Source organism: Anoplophora glabripennis, unplaced genomic scaffold (assembly GCF_000390285.2).
Source record: "Anoplophora glabripennis isolate ALB-LARVAE unplaced genomic scaffold, Agla_2.0 scaffold108, whole genome shotgun sequence".
NCBI lineage: Eukaryota > Metazoa > Arthropoda > Insecta > Coleoptera > Cerambycidae > Anoplophora > Anoplophora glabripennis.
Window position 1 is genome coordinate 667,241 of NW_019416209.1, and position 13,594 is coordinate 680,834.

Here is a 13,594-nt window from a genome sequence, read left to right on the forward strand (position 1 = left end):
AACTTTAGACAAATGTTTTTTTTGAGCCACGGTTATCGAGCAATCAAAAGAAATACATCGACAAAAAATTTTTCCAAATTATTTTTTTAGGACTGTCTATGGACTTTTAGGGCTGCCAATTTCTTTTGATTGCTCGCGAACTGCACCTCAAAAAAAATTTGTGTCTAAAAGATCTCGAAACTAGAGACTTAAAGCTTCAAAAAGCTTTGTTTTTTTAATCTCGATACATCCTTTCGAAAATCTCTAAAAAATTCATGAAAATGTGTTGTTCCGTCAATTTTTTCTAGTAATGTATATAATCAAAATATCTATATATTTTATGAATTAAATTATTTACATTAATTTTACTTTACATTGCGTCTAAATTGTGTTCTATGTGTAATTTTACATCAAATTTGTAATTTTGGTTGTAGAACTTTATATCAGTGTATCTTAAATTTGAGCATTTTTTCGAATTTCGGAAAATAAAAAAAATGTTTAAATAAATGCTTAATAAACTTTTTTTCCCACGAACATTTTTATGATAAATAAAATTATTTATTTTTTATGAACATTTTTTGTGCAGAAATTTTTCTGTCTCTTCTCCTTAAAATGTTACAATAACAGACATACAAAAATGTATCCTATTGCATTGGAATTAGTCATGATTTAATCAACATTTCTGTGAAAACAATGGTTGTAACTGCAGTCACAAGTCTGTTTATATATTAGTTTCTGTCAAACGATATTTCTTGCATGATAAACAAACTAGTAAGTGGTTGCTAAAAATTAAAAATGTTCACAAACAATGAAACAGTTGACATGATTCTAATTTATGGTGAATGTCAAAAAAATCCCAGAAGAGCTGCTAACTTATGTCATGAGAGATATCCAGAGCGTCAAGCTGTTAACCCAAAAATATTTGCCAGATTGGAACGAATTTTGCGTACTAAAGAAAATACATTTTCATCAAGGAAAGGGAAAGGAATTTCAAAATCAGTGTGTAATGATATTACCGTAGCTAATATTACAATATTTTGAGGAAAATCCTAGAAATTTTGAGCTCCAATGGTTACCATGGCTATAGACTAAATAACTTGAAACACTTATCATTGACAAATTATTGATCAATTAATTCATGAAGTCGCTTCATCAAGAAATTGGACAAGTGTAATGCACCAAATCTGCTGTCAAATAACTTGCATGAATTTATTCATGCAAGTTCTTGACGAATTAGAGCATATTCTAATTTTCGTCAATTTCTTCGTGAAGTTCGGAAGTACCAACCCAACAGATTTCCAGCTTCAGATCAGTAATGAGGTTATGTTATTGGAATATGTAAATAATTGTGTGGCGTCGTACTAGTTTTGCATTGTTTTTACTGACTTGTTACTTACAAAAACTAATATTTATATAATATGTGTCAGAACGTTACCGCTGTTGTATCACTACAATTATGAGTGGAAAGGTGACATTTTTGAAATTTATTCGCTTCTTTGATTCATTGGTGGAACTGATTCATACGTCAAAAAACTTGACAAAGTCTGTAGCAGTGTAAAACCACACTGTTTACCAATAAATTCGTGAATTAATTCATGAAGAACTTCGTCAATTTATTCATGAATCAATTGTCAATGTAAAACAGCTTGGAATTAATGGGCCTGTAGAATGAGCTTCAAACTCTCCAGACTTAACGCCCCTAGACTATATTTTATGGGGAACATTAAAAAATCAAATATATAAGACACCCACGAGAAGTTTAAAGCATTTAAAATAAAAGATTCGACATGTTTGTGAGATTCTTTCAAGAGAAACGTTGTTTAAAGCTACAAGGGATGTTAGGAAAACATTGGATAAATGCTTAGAAGTAGGAGGCATGCATATCGAATTTTTTTTTTTTCAATAATAATCATAATTTTATATTTTGTTTTGTGTTTTGTTATTAGTTATTGTTAGATTTATTAGTTACAATTAAAATTGTTTAATATTTTCTATATTTTGTTATCCTATTTAACAGTCATTATGTGTATTGTTTTTTTTTTCGTGGAGTGACTTTTTTAAGAACATAGCAATTAATATGTAAAAAAATTTTTGACAGGAGTTACAGCGATTGTTTTTCACAGTAATGTTGATTAAGTTGACTAGTTCTAATATAATAGGATACATTTTTGAATAATGTTTGTTAATGTAACTTTTTAAGAAGAGATAGAGAAAATATTTCTGTACAAAAAATGTTCATAAAAAAATAGATAATTTTAGTTTTCATAAAAAATGGGTATGTTCGTGGAAAAAAAAGTTGATGTAGTTTTTTTTTTATTTTCCGAGGTTTGAAAAAAATGTTTTTCAAGTGCAAAACGCACTTTAGCGAGTCCCTATTCACGCCATAGAAACAGATTTTCACTGTCGTTTTTCATTTGTCTGTTATGGTCTCGAGACGCGAACTTTGTGACACCCTGTACACCCTGTACGTTACAACCTACCCCTTAGAAAATAAAGACTTTCATTTCCGCTTCACACACAATCGCCTCCCAACACAAAAACGTATTCCATTTCTAATCTGCTATATTATTCCTGGCTTCAGCGACTTAAAAACTTCCACGGAATTTAGAAATCCAAAGCCTGGCCAGGTTTTACTTTTCTATTGAATTAATACGTCCTTTGTCCCTGCCTATTGTGGACAGGATCTATTTCTGCTACCTTGGGGTATAATATGAGGACAAGAACGACAAACATTGACATAACGCTTTTGTTGGTGAACCAGCAGGTAAGAAAAGGTAAGCCGTCACATTTGACAAATTTGAGAAGTAAAAACATGAATATTAACAATATACAAGGTGTGTGAGACAGTGTTGAAGTACAATTAAGGTCGTGGATCAAGTATACCCCAATGAAATATTTTAAATCGTCATTAAGCTACATTAAACTCGTTGTACTTTAATTTTTGAGAAAAAATGAAACTAAAGTGTTCAATGCTCGGTTCAATGTCTTGTAAAAGTGAGGGATTTTTTGGTATATTCTTTCCAAAACATCCACAGCCCTAATTGATTCTGAAAAAACTTAAATGTGAATATCTACTAGCAGTTAGTAAAATAGCTTTAGCGACAGTATGATTTACAATTAAAAGGGATTTGTTAACCATACTAATTTTTACTTACTGATATTTTGAAGAAATAGGGTCATACCTAATCGTTATGACGGGTAACAGCCTGCAAAAAAAAAAGAAAAAAACATTGTTAGAAGAGACTATGATGTGTTGTATGGTTAAAAATATAATTTAATACCCACAAAATATAATTAAAACCGTATGATATGAAATTTCGCTTATATAACTAAGTTGAAAATACACTTTTTAGATACACTGTTAAACCCTTCATAAGTTTTCTTTGAACTTTTTTTTTGTTATTACCATAGCAACGCCATATGAAGGACGCCATCTTGAAATTTTTAAATTGTCATAACTTCTAATTGCCTTAATCGATTTCAATAAATGAGGTTTCATTTTAAAGAACAATTAATACAATTTATATTTATGATATGGGAATAAAAATATTATTTTCCTACGCAACAGTAGATGACGCTAATTAGAAAAAGTTTTGTCATTGTCTCAGTTTACTAAAAAATTAAATGCAAATATAGTTTTTTTTCATGGCTTGATAGACCATTTATTAAGGAAAACAATTACAGAAACAGAAGGTCGATACCTTTTTTCATTTTCAAGTTATTGCTAAAATAGTGAAGATGTGTTAGTAGGCGAAAACCAAAACTCTCTTGAATTATTTGAATAATTGTCAGTTTGACAATATGGAAAGCAAAATGACATCTAAATTCACATAGTATCACAGTAGTGTATAAAATGTGTAAAACTAAGCACTATTTTGTACAAAATTAAACTCTTCATTGTAAAATTACGCTCTGGTTTGCAAAATTACGCACTAGTATGTAAAATTACGCTCCGATCTGTAAAATTGTCCAGGGTTTTGTAAAATTACGTACAAACGTGTGAAATTACGCACTATTATGTAAAATTACGCACTGGTATGTAAAATTACGCACTGGTCTGTAAAATTACGCTGTGGTTTGTAAAATTACGCACTAGTCTATAAAATTACATTCTGATCTGTAAATTTGTCCAGGGCTTTGTAAAATTACGCACCAACGTGTAAAATTACGCGCCGGTACGCAATGTCGAGTTTTAGATGCGCACACAACGTGCGCAGCTACAATTTTAGGCACACCGATAGAAACATGTAAACATTTTACATGTGAATATCGACGAAAAAAACTTATCTATAATTAATACAAAAGCTACCATACAAACAATTATATAAATCTATCAGTGGGGCTTAACTACCTACATTAAGTTATATAAAGGTCCGTTTATCGATCCGCCATAAAAACTACATTAAATTTCGACAGTGACAAGTTGGACCATTTGTCATTCGCGGCGCGATGACCAAACTATTTCCGACACCGAATTACATACAGAAGACCGACGGGTAATAAATGGAACCCGCGCATCGGCTTCGGTTCCTCGCGCAAGTTTCTCGGGAATAACAGCCAGTCGACGGTTCGAAAAAATAAAAGCAATTAACGAAAGTCTAATGTTGCACACATTGGACGACCGTAAGTGGATATACTTTTTCCAGCTAATTTATTGTACATCCTAGACGAATTATATGACTTTATGTCCAAGTGACGTGAACTTCAGTTGACCTTTTTGGCCTTAATAATGCATTTGGAGACTTTTTACATAGCCTTCATCGGACAAGAAGGTCATATTCCTGCCGCGTGATGTCTTGTAATACGACGAATACGTTTCGTTTAGCTTTGGGACACCGTAATACCTTTGTTTACATTTTCCAGGCGGTGTTATGATACGAGCGTGTTAAACTATTTGTTTTTTGTACCCGTATCGCGTATCAAAACAAATAAATCTGTCAAAGTTAAAATGTGATATAAATAACAACGGGTGTACGATATTTCCGTACTCGAATGGTTTAGCAGATGCTGACGTCAGCTGAGATCGATATTCGATATTATTGGCATGCTTTTTGGAACATGGGATTTAATTTTCATAATAAAATGACACCTTCAAAGGCATCCTAGGAACTTGAATGAATACTAAAAATATCATTCTCTGGATTTGAAAGCTATTTGGTTTTAAGTACCAGATAATACTTGTTACGTTTACTGTTTTCTCAAAAATATCACAATCCGCTTCAAATTTAATTTCGGTAGGTAAACAGTTTTAGGTCATCAGCAAGCACTCCGTTGAGATTCATAAGTCGTTAATAAACATTACAAATAAGAGTGGACCCAACGTAGGTCCCTGTGACACACCTGACCTGATGCAATGACGATGTACAAATAAAATACGAATAGAAATTGTATGTAATACTCAAAAAGAAATAAAAACAAATTGGAGATAATAAAAGAAAATCAACAGTCAAAATTAAAATACAGTTAAAAAAGTTAATACAGAATAATACAAAAAATAGCATGGTTATTTTTGTTAATTTTAAACTATTTCCTCCTTCTTAAGACTGGACAGAGGTTTTCCGAATTATCTACTAGATCGAATAAACTAAGCCTTTAAGGCAAAAATCGCGAGGATTAAGATCAGAAGAACGCGATGGCTAAGAAAATGGTGAATTTTGGCAACGATCTATTCAAATTCTGGGAAAATATTGGAGCAACCACAAATTGTATTCTAGAAAACTGAGATAACCTTCTTCTACACTGTAAGGTTGGGAGTGAATCCACTGAGTGAAATTATTGAGTACATTTTCAGTCAATATTGGGCGTTTTGATCATTTTACGCATTTCTGATTATATTTAAACTAAAACTGAGTACTTTCACTCAAATATAGGTACTTCTTAAATAAATTCTTCACGTAAACTCGTATTTGGTGCACCTGTACCTAAATCAGAGCAAATGTGCTCATTACCGAGTGAATTTCAATGTATATTAATTTCGAGTAATTTGAATGGCGCCGTGAAGATGGCACCACTTACATATTGCTTCTGTAATCTCTCGAGTTGATAGGGGCCCATTAGATGCTCCATAAAAGCGCGATCGCCAGGAGAACAGGGCTTAGCCGGCGGCGGCGGGTCTTAGCTGGCGGATCTCAGCCAGGACAGGAGGAGGCCCCGCGAAATGAATTAATTTCAATACTATATACTAATTAACCATTTATGAGTGATTTACAGTATAGACGACGAGGCACGATATGAGTTAAGAGTGTGCTGCTGATGAAGACTGAAGAAATAAAAACACCATTTTTTTGTAAAAAAGTTGCTTCATCGGTAAACAATACAAGATTAGAAGTAATTTCTGTTTAACATTTTCAACATTCTTCTGCAAAACGCATCACTTCTAGGAGAGTCTTGAGGCAGCAACACTTGTACTTTTTGATTATGATACACTCGCCACAATACAGACTGATGTATTACTTTGTTGGAGTTGAGATTTTTTTCTTCTAGAAACTAGGATTTTCCTCAACATTATTCGATATTTCCTTCATTGTCATTTGTTCGAACACATACAATATACCTACAAATACTCAGTAATATTAATTAACAGTGTCTGATGAATATGTTCCAATTTTCTCGTTTAATATTAGTCGTACCAAAAATATCAAGGAAAAAAAATTAGAATCAAATTATCTGATACATTGATACACGTACAAGTAATAAAATATGAAGTATACAAAAAATCAGGGTGAAACAAAGTATCCCCATACCGTCAATGAATTTCACTTGGCTATTTATTTGTATTGGTCATGTGCCACATTAAAAAAATATATCTTCAGGTTCAATCGATCTATTTCATGTAATCCTGATGCAAAAATTATATTAGCATCTCCATAGCAAAGTACCCCTGTGACACAGAAACTACTTTTTACCCAAAAATCCCGACGACCATTGTTCTCGGTAAATGTCTAGCCAATTGGTATTCTGGGGCTGCTCTACGAATCTAGGAGCGGCCTCTACGGTACCTAGGTCAGTACGGAGGAAGACTTTATGGCCATATTTGTTACGTTTATATTTATATATTTAATTTCAGTCGACGGCCGGCGTGACTGACTTACGAAAATAGGTAACGACCGCGCGCCTACCACATCTGAATCCAAATCGCGCGGAAGGAGCAAGATGAAACGCAGCTCGGAACCACACGGGTAATTTATGGATGCATCGTGAGAAATGGACAAAAAAATCATCGGCATGCAAACCGGATATTATCCTCGACGCGCGGTAATAATATGCCGCCCCCTCTCCCGCACCAGTCCCCGATTTCCGGGTTGGGTGGCGAATTGATGAATTTCTGTACACGTCTTTTATTTCTAACGCGCCGCCGCTGAATTTTTGCTACGATTTCGCAATAAAACCCATACGCGCCGTCACTGGGAGTAATTCTATCGCTTCATCTTCGGGACCGGTACCAGAATCGGCTGGAATCTCGAGGAACACCTAAGAACAAAACGGCTTGAAGATAAAGCGACATTAGCATAACCAGAATCGAGATCAAGATCCAAACGCGATTAGGTACCGCGGCTCTGCTCGGTCTAAAAATCGAACGGTCTCACATCGTGAAAAAATATCTAGTTTAAGTCGAGGATAATTACTCAATGCACTTATCGATGCAATAAGAACTAGGCGTAGTGCGTTTTGTAATATTTAAAGGATATAGACGTGTGTCATATGTGTGGTGTAACCAATGGTGTCTGTTGTAGAAGTTTTCTCAATCTCTGCGCTTCCTTGTATCGTTGTAACGTTCTATTGATGTATCGTCACTGACCCACTCATTGCTTTCGAGCTAAAATGGCGTGTACCTACACTTTATCTCAATACAGCTGAAACTATAACTTAACTCAGACAATTGCATTTTTATAGTAAAATTACATTCCTGTGGGTGATTATTGTGAAATATGCTCCGATATAAAATTATATTCAAGTTAGAAGTAATCTTGCAAAGACACTTGTACACGATTGCATTTTTACAGTAAAATTATATTTTTTGTACATCAAATATGAAAATATGGAATCAAATGATTTAAATTAATTTATTGTAAATTCACAACATACGTACTTTGTAAATTTACACAAAAATATTAAAAACGTTAGGTTAGAACTGTTATATACTGTGATATGCGTTAAAGTACATATATTCAAATGCCTAATTTTTTACAATGTATACAGGATGTTTTTAAATGAAGTAGCAAAAATGGTACCAGTGAATGTAGAGCCAAAAATAAGAGGATTGAAGTAAAAATACCTTGTATGAAAGTTGCACCCCTGAGGCGATATACCCTCTTAAAGGAGGAGATTGAAATTCACATTTTAATTTTTTTCTTTAACGTGGGAAATGCTAGAGACATGAAACTTGGTATGGGCATCCTACTAATAAAGAGACAACTTTTCAATATTTGTTCGATCATTGGCGTATTTTATAAAGGAGTGAAGCAGTCAACCCCATTGCAATATTTTATTAGAAATTTTTTATATGTAGCAAATTATTTATTTAAAAATATTTATTGGGAGGACTGATTTTTGCGCAACTTTTTCATCTCTTTTAATTTTTCGATAAAACCAATAGTTTTCTGGTAAAAAAATTAGATGCGTCATCGTTCACTAAAGGGGTAATTGCGAAAATTTGTAAAAATAAAGTAGGCGGATGTCATAACGAATAAATTGTTATTTATCATATTAATAAATTGACACTTTCTGTCAACCAATAATTAGTACCAATTGATTAATTTATTATCAGAATAATTATGGCAAATAATATTTATACCAATGACGAATATGTCGACATGCTCCAAGTGTTTTTCGAATACAGAAAAAATAGTAACGCCGCAATAAGATTATACCACCAAAGATATCTAAACCGACCGATTCCTCATAGACAAACGTTGGCCTCGGTGGAAAGCAGGCTTCGCGAAACTGGTAAAATTCAGCCCAATTGTGAGGGTGTCGGAAGAAGGCGTAATATCCGAACTGTTGAAACTGAGGAAGCTATATTGACTGGAACATCTAGAACAAGACTGTGGTACAAGCACAAGACAGGTGTCCAGGCAACTGCAAGTTTCTCAGACTTGTGTGGAATGTAGCTCATGAAAATCTTTTATACCCTTTTCACCATCAACCCGTGCAAGAATTGAATGACCCTGATTTACCTAACCGCGTGGATCTTTGTCAATGTTACATTAATATTTCCAGACATGACTTAAATTTCCTAATGAATATACTTTTCACCGATGAAGCAAATTTTCCTAGAGTAGGTGCAGTAAACCTTCATAATGTTCATTCATGGTCGGAAGAAAATACTCATGAAATATTCGTTTCAAGATGTCAACATAATTTCAGTTTAAACGTTTGGATGGGAATTGTAGGAAATACTCTAGTAGGTCCTTTTATTCTTCCACACAGGCTTGGAGCGGCCGAGTACCTTAGATTTTTGTACGAAAATCTTCCAACATTACTTGAGGGTGTACCCCTCGCTACAGGTCAGGTGATGTGGTATATGCACGATGGGGCACATACTACTCTTGCCGTTAGAGAATGGTTAAATTTAAATTACCCGAATCGCTGGATTGGTCGTGGTCGTGATGCCCCCGTTTGTTGGTCTGCACGTTCACCTGACCTAACGCCTATGGATTTCTTTTTGTGGGGACACGTAAAAAGTACTGTTTAAGCCACTCCTGCTGGCTTCTTAGAAGAACTACACTTAAGAATATTTCAAGCAGCAGATGACCTTCGCAATAACCAAGAACTGTTTGTGCGAGTGCGTTATAACTTCAACAGACGTATTAGGTTATGCTTACAGCAAAATGGAAATTATTTCGAGAATATTCTTTAAATTTGATTTTGCATTTCTTGTTTTTCGTTTGTATTAAATTGTATTTCAGATAAATAACTTTACCTAATACAATTACGTCCCATAGTCATAAATTAGCAAATATTTTTCATTAATTAATAGAAAATTATTCTAAATGTTGTTATTAAATTACCAACTTATTGACAGAAAGTGTCAATTTATTAATATGATAAATAACAATTTATTTGTTATGACATCCGCCTACATTATTTTTACAAATTTTCGAAATTACCTCTTTAGTGAACGATAACGCATCAAATTTTTTTATTAGAAAACTATAGGCTTTATCAAGAAACTACAAGAGGTAAAAAAGTTGCGCAATACATCAGTCTTCCCAATAAATATTTTTAAATAAATAATTTGCTTCTTATAAAAAATTTCTAGTAAAATATTGCAATGGGGTTGACTGTTTCACTCCTTCTTAAAATACGCCAATGATCGAAAAAATATTGAAAAGTTGTCACTTTATTAGTAGGATGCTCATACCAAGTTTAGTGTCTCTAGCATTCCCGACGTTAAAGAAAAAAAAATAAAATGTGAATTTCATTCCCCTCCTTTAAGAGGGTATATCGTCTCAGGGGTGCAACTTTCATATATAGGTATTTTTACTTCAATCCTCTTATTTTTGGATCTACACTTACTGGCACATTTTTCCTACTTCATTTAAAAACACCCTGTATAAGTACATTTTAGTTAAATTCTATGGGTGTTATTGCAAATTTATAAAATTTTGTAAACAAAGGCCACCGTTAAAAATTAGTACATTAAAAAATCACAACACAAATAGAGTAATGATTACTTTTAAATATTTTCGTGACTTTGCAGGTTTCATATGACGAGTCCAAGAGAAACATTCGCAATGCCGTTTCCACTCCGCGCAGAGGTATGCATTGTGTAGCGGCTTTGAATTCGAAAAAAAAGCAATATGTTCCCTCATATATAAATTATTTTAATCATCAACCACGATCCTTCCCAGTGCCGGGCAATTTCAGTATAATTTCACTATATATCGTTAGCGATTTACCAACCTGCCCCATATCCGTTATTTCACTCGATCCATGTTATTTGATCGCGCTATCTAATCTAGTACATTTTTTTTCTAACCAATCGGTGATAATTACAGCGATCGATACAGTTATCTCTGCAAATACTTTGTACGTTATAAAGCTTACCGGTGCATTACAACATTTTAGGTGTGGCAGATATGCGGCAGTTGCGCTATTTCTGAAAATTTATAAAATTATAAGTCATCCCGAGGAGGACGTAATTGTAAAATGAAACTATATTGCGATAAAGTTTAAAGATAATGATACAGTAATATAAGTGCATTTTAGTTGTAATTTTACACACCATTGTACAAAAATACGTTTGGGTTTTTGAAGTAATTTTAGAGGAATTTTAAAGACAAACAATTACATTATATTGGGCGATTTTTGAGGAAATAAAATATAATACTACATTCAAGTCGAAAGTGACAGATTTTGCAAACAGTTTTTTAAGTCACTTAACATGAAATTGCATTTTTACAGTAAAATTACATTCACATCGGAAGTAATTTTAATTGTAATTTCATACATAACTGTAACTTTACAAAATTACATCCTATTGGGTAATTTTTTATGATTCTGCTTAAAATGTAAAACTACATAGGGTTGGAAGTATGTAATTTTACAAGACAGACGATTAAATGTTTATAGTTAAATTACTCCAAATGTAAACTTACATTCAAGTTAAACGTAATTTTACAGAACTAAATAGATTTTACATATGTAATTTTTTTTTTTACAGTAAAATTACATTCTCTAGGAGGTTTTTTATAAGTCTAGTACAAATATAAAATTACATTCAAGTCAAAAGTGATTTTATAGACACTTGACAATCTAAATTTTATTTGTTTTAGTAATATGGCTGTTCTTAGTAGTAATTTCATAAACAATTGTAATTTTTAATTAAAATTACATAATTTTCGCTATTTTTTTGTAATTCTACTTAAATTGTAAAATTATAATGAGTTGGAAATAATTGCAGAGAATATTTCTAGATACTATTACGCAGTTTTACAATAAAATTACATTATTGTGTTACTTTTTGTGAATTTACTACCTACAAATGTAAAATTGCACCGAGCCGGAAATCATTTTACAGGATATTATTAAAGACAGGCAGTTACATTATTACAGTAAAATTACATTATCTTGGGCGTTTTTTGATAAATGTGCTCCAAATATAAAACTATATTCATGTTATAATTTTAGAGAATTAAAAAGACTTATTACCAGTTGAATTTTATCCGTAAAAATACATTGTCTTGGGAATTTCTAATAAATATGCTCCAAATATAAAATTACAATCAAGTCAAAAGTGATTTTAAAACACTTTACAATGCAAATTTTATTTGTTTTACTAATATGGCTGTTTTTGGTGATAATTTCATACACAATTGTAATTTTTAATTAAAATTACATAATTTTCGCTATTTTTTTGTAATTCTACTTAAATTGTAAAATTATAATGAGTTGGAAATAATTGCAGAGAATATTTCTAGATACTATTACGCAGTTTTACAATAAAATTACATTATTGTGTTACTTTTTGTGAATTTACTACCTACAAATGTAAAATTGCACCGAGCCGGAAATCATTTTACAGGATATTATTAAAGACAGGCAGTTACATTATTACAGTAAAATTACATTATCTTGGGCGTTTTTTGATAAATGTGCTCCAAATATAAAACTATATTCATGTTATAATTTTAGAGAATTAAAAAGACTTATTACCAGTTGAATTTTATCCGTAAAAATACATTGTCTTGGGAATTTCTAATAAATATGCTCCAAATATAAAATTACAATCAAGTCAAAAGTGATTTTAAAACACTTTACAATGCAAATTTTATTTGTTTTACTAATATGGCTGTTTTTGGTGATAATTTCATACACAATTGTAATTTTTAATTAAAATTACATAATTTCCGCAATTTTTTATAATTTTACTTAAATTGTAAAATTACAATGAGTCGGAAACAATTGCAGAGAATATTTCTAGATACTATTACGTACAGTTTTACAATAAAATTACATTGTGTTATTTTTTTATGAATTTACTACAAACATAAAATTACACTGAGTCGGATATAATTAAAGACAGGCAGTTACATTATTATACGAAAATTACATTATCTTGGTCGATTTTTGATAAATGTGCTCCAAATATAAAACTACATTCATGTTACAATTTTAGAGAATTAAAAAGACATATTAACAGTTGAATTGTTGACGTAAAATTACATTGTCTTGGGAGATTTTTAATGAATATGCTCCAAATATAAAATTACAATCAATTCAAAAGTGATTTTATAGACCAAGGGTCGGCAACTGGCGGACCGCGGAAGGTAAAATACTGGACCGCCAAAAATGTTTTGAAAGTATAAATTATTCAAATAAATTATTTAAAAAATGTTTTTTACGTTTAAGTGCCAATCTTATCATTTTTTCTAGTATTTTACAATTGTGTGAGTGTTTCGAGTTCTTAATTAGTAAGCAGATTAAATTTGAGACCAAATTAAAATAAAAAAATAAGAAATATGAATTTTTTTCTGGACCTCGTTAAAAATTTTCAAAAGTATCCGGACCCCACCTGAAATTACTTGCCGACCCCTGTTATAGACACTTTGCAATGCAAATTTTATTTATTTTACTAATATGGCTATTTTTAGTTGCAATTTCATACAAAATT

At 31.9% G+C, this 13,594-nt stretch overlaps 1 protein-coding gene across 3 annotated transcripts in view; it reads right to left on the reverse strand.

Moving 5' to 3' along the window:
• Nucleotides 1-13,594, reverse strand: part of LOC108906588 (ephrin type-B receptor 1-B) — a 319,577-nt gene that overhangs the window by 271,415 nt on the left and 34,568 nt on the right. For all 3 annotated transcript variants that reach the window (XM_018709892.1, XM_018709891.1, XM_023454425.1), the window contains exon 2: nucleotides 3,162-3,185. The gene's annotated coding sequence lies outside the window, so the exon portion shown is untranslated. The remainder of the gene's footprint in view (nucleotides 1-3,161; nucleotides 3,186-13,594) is intronic.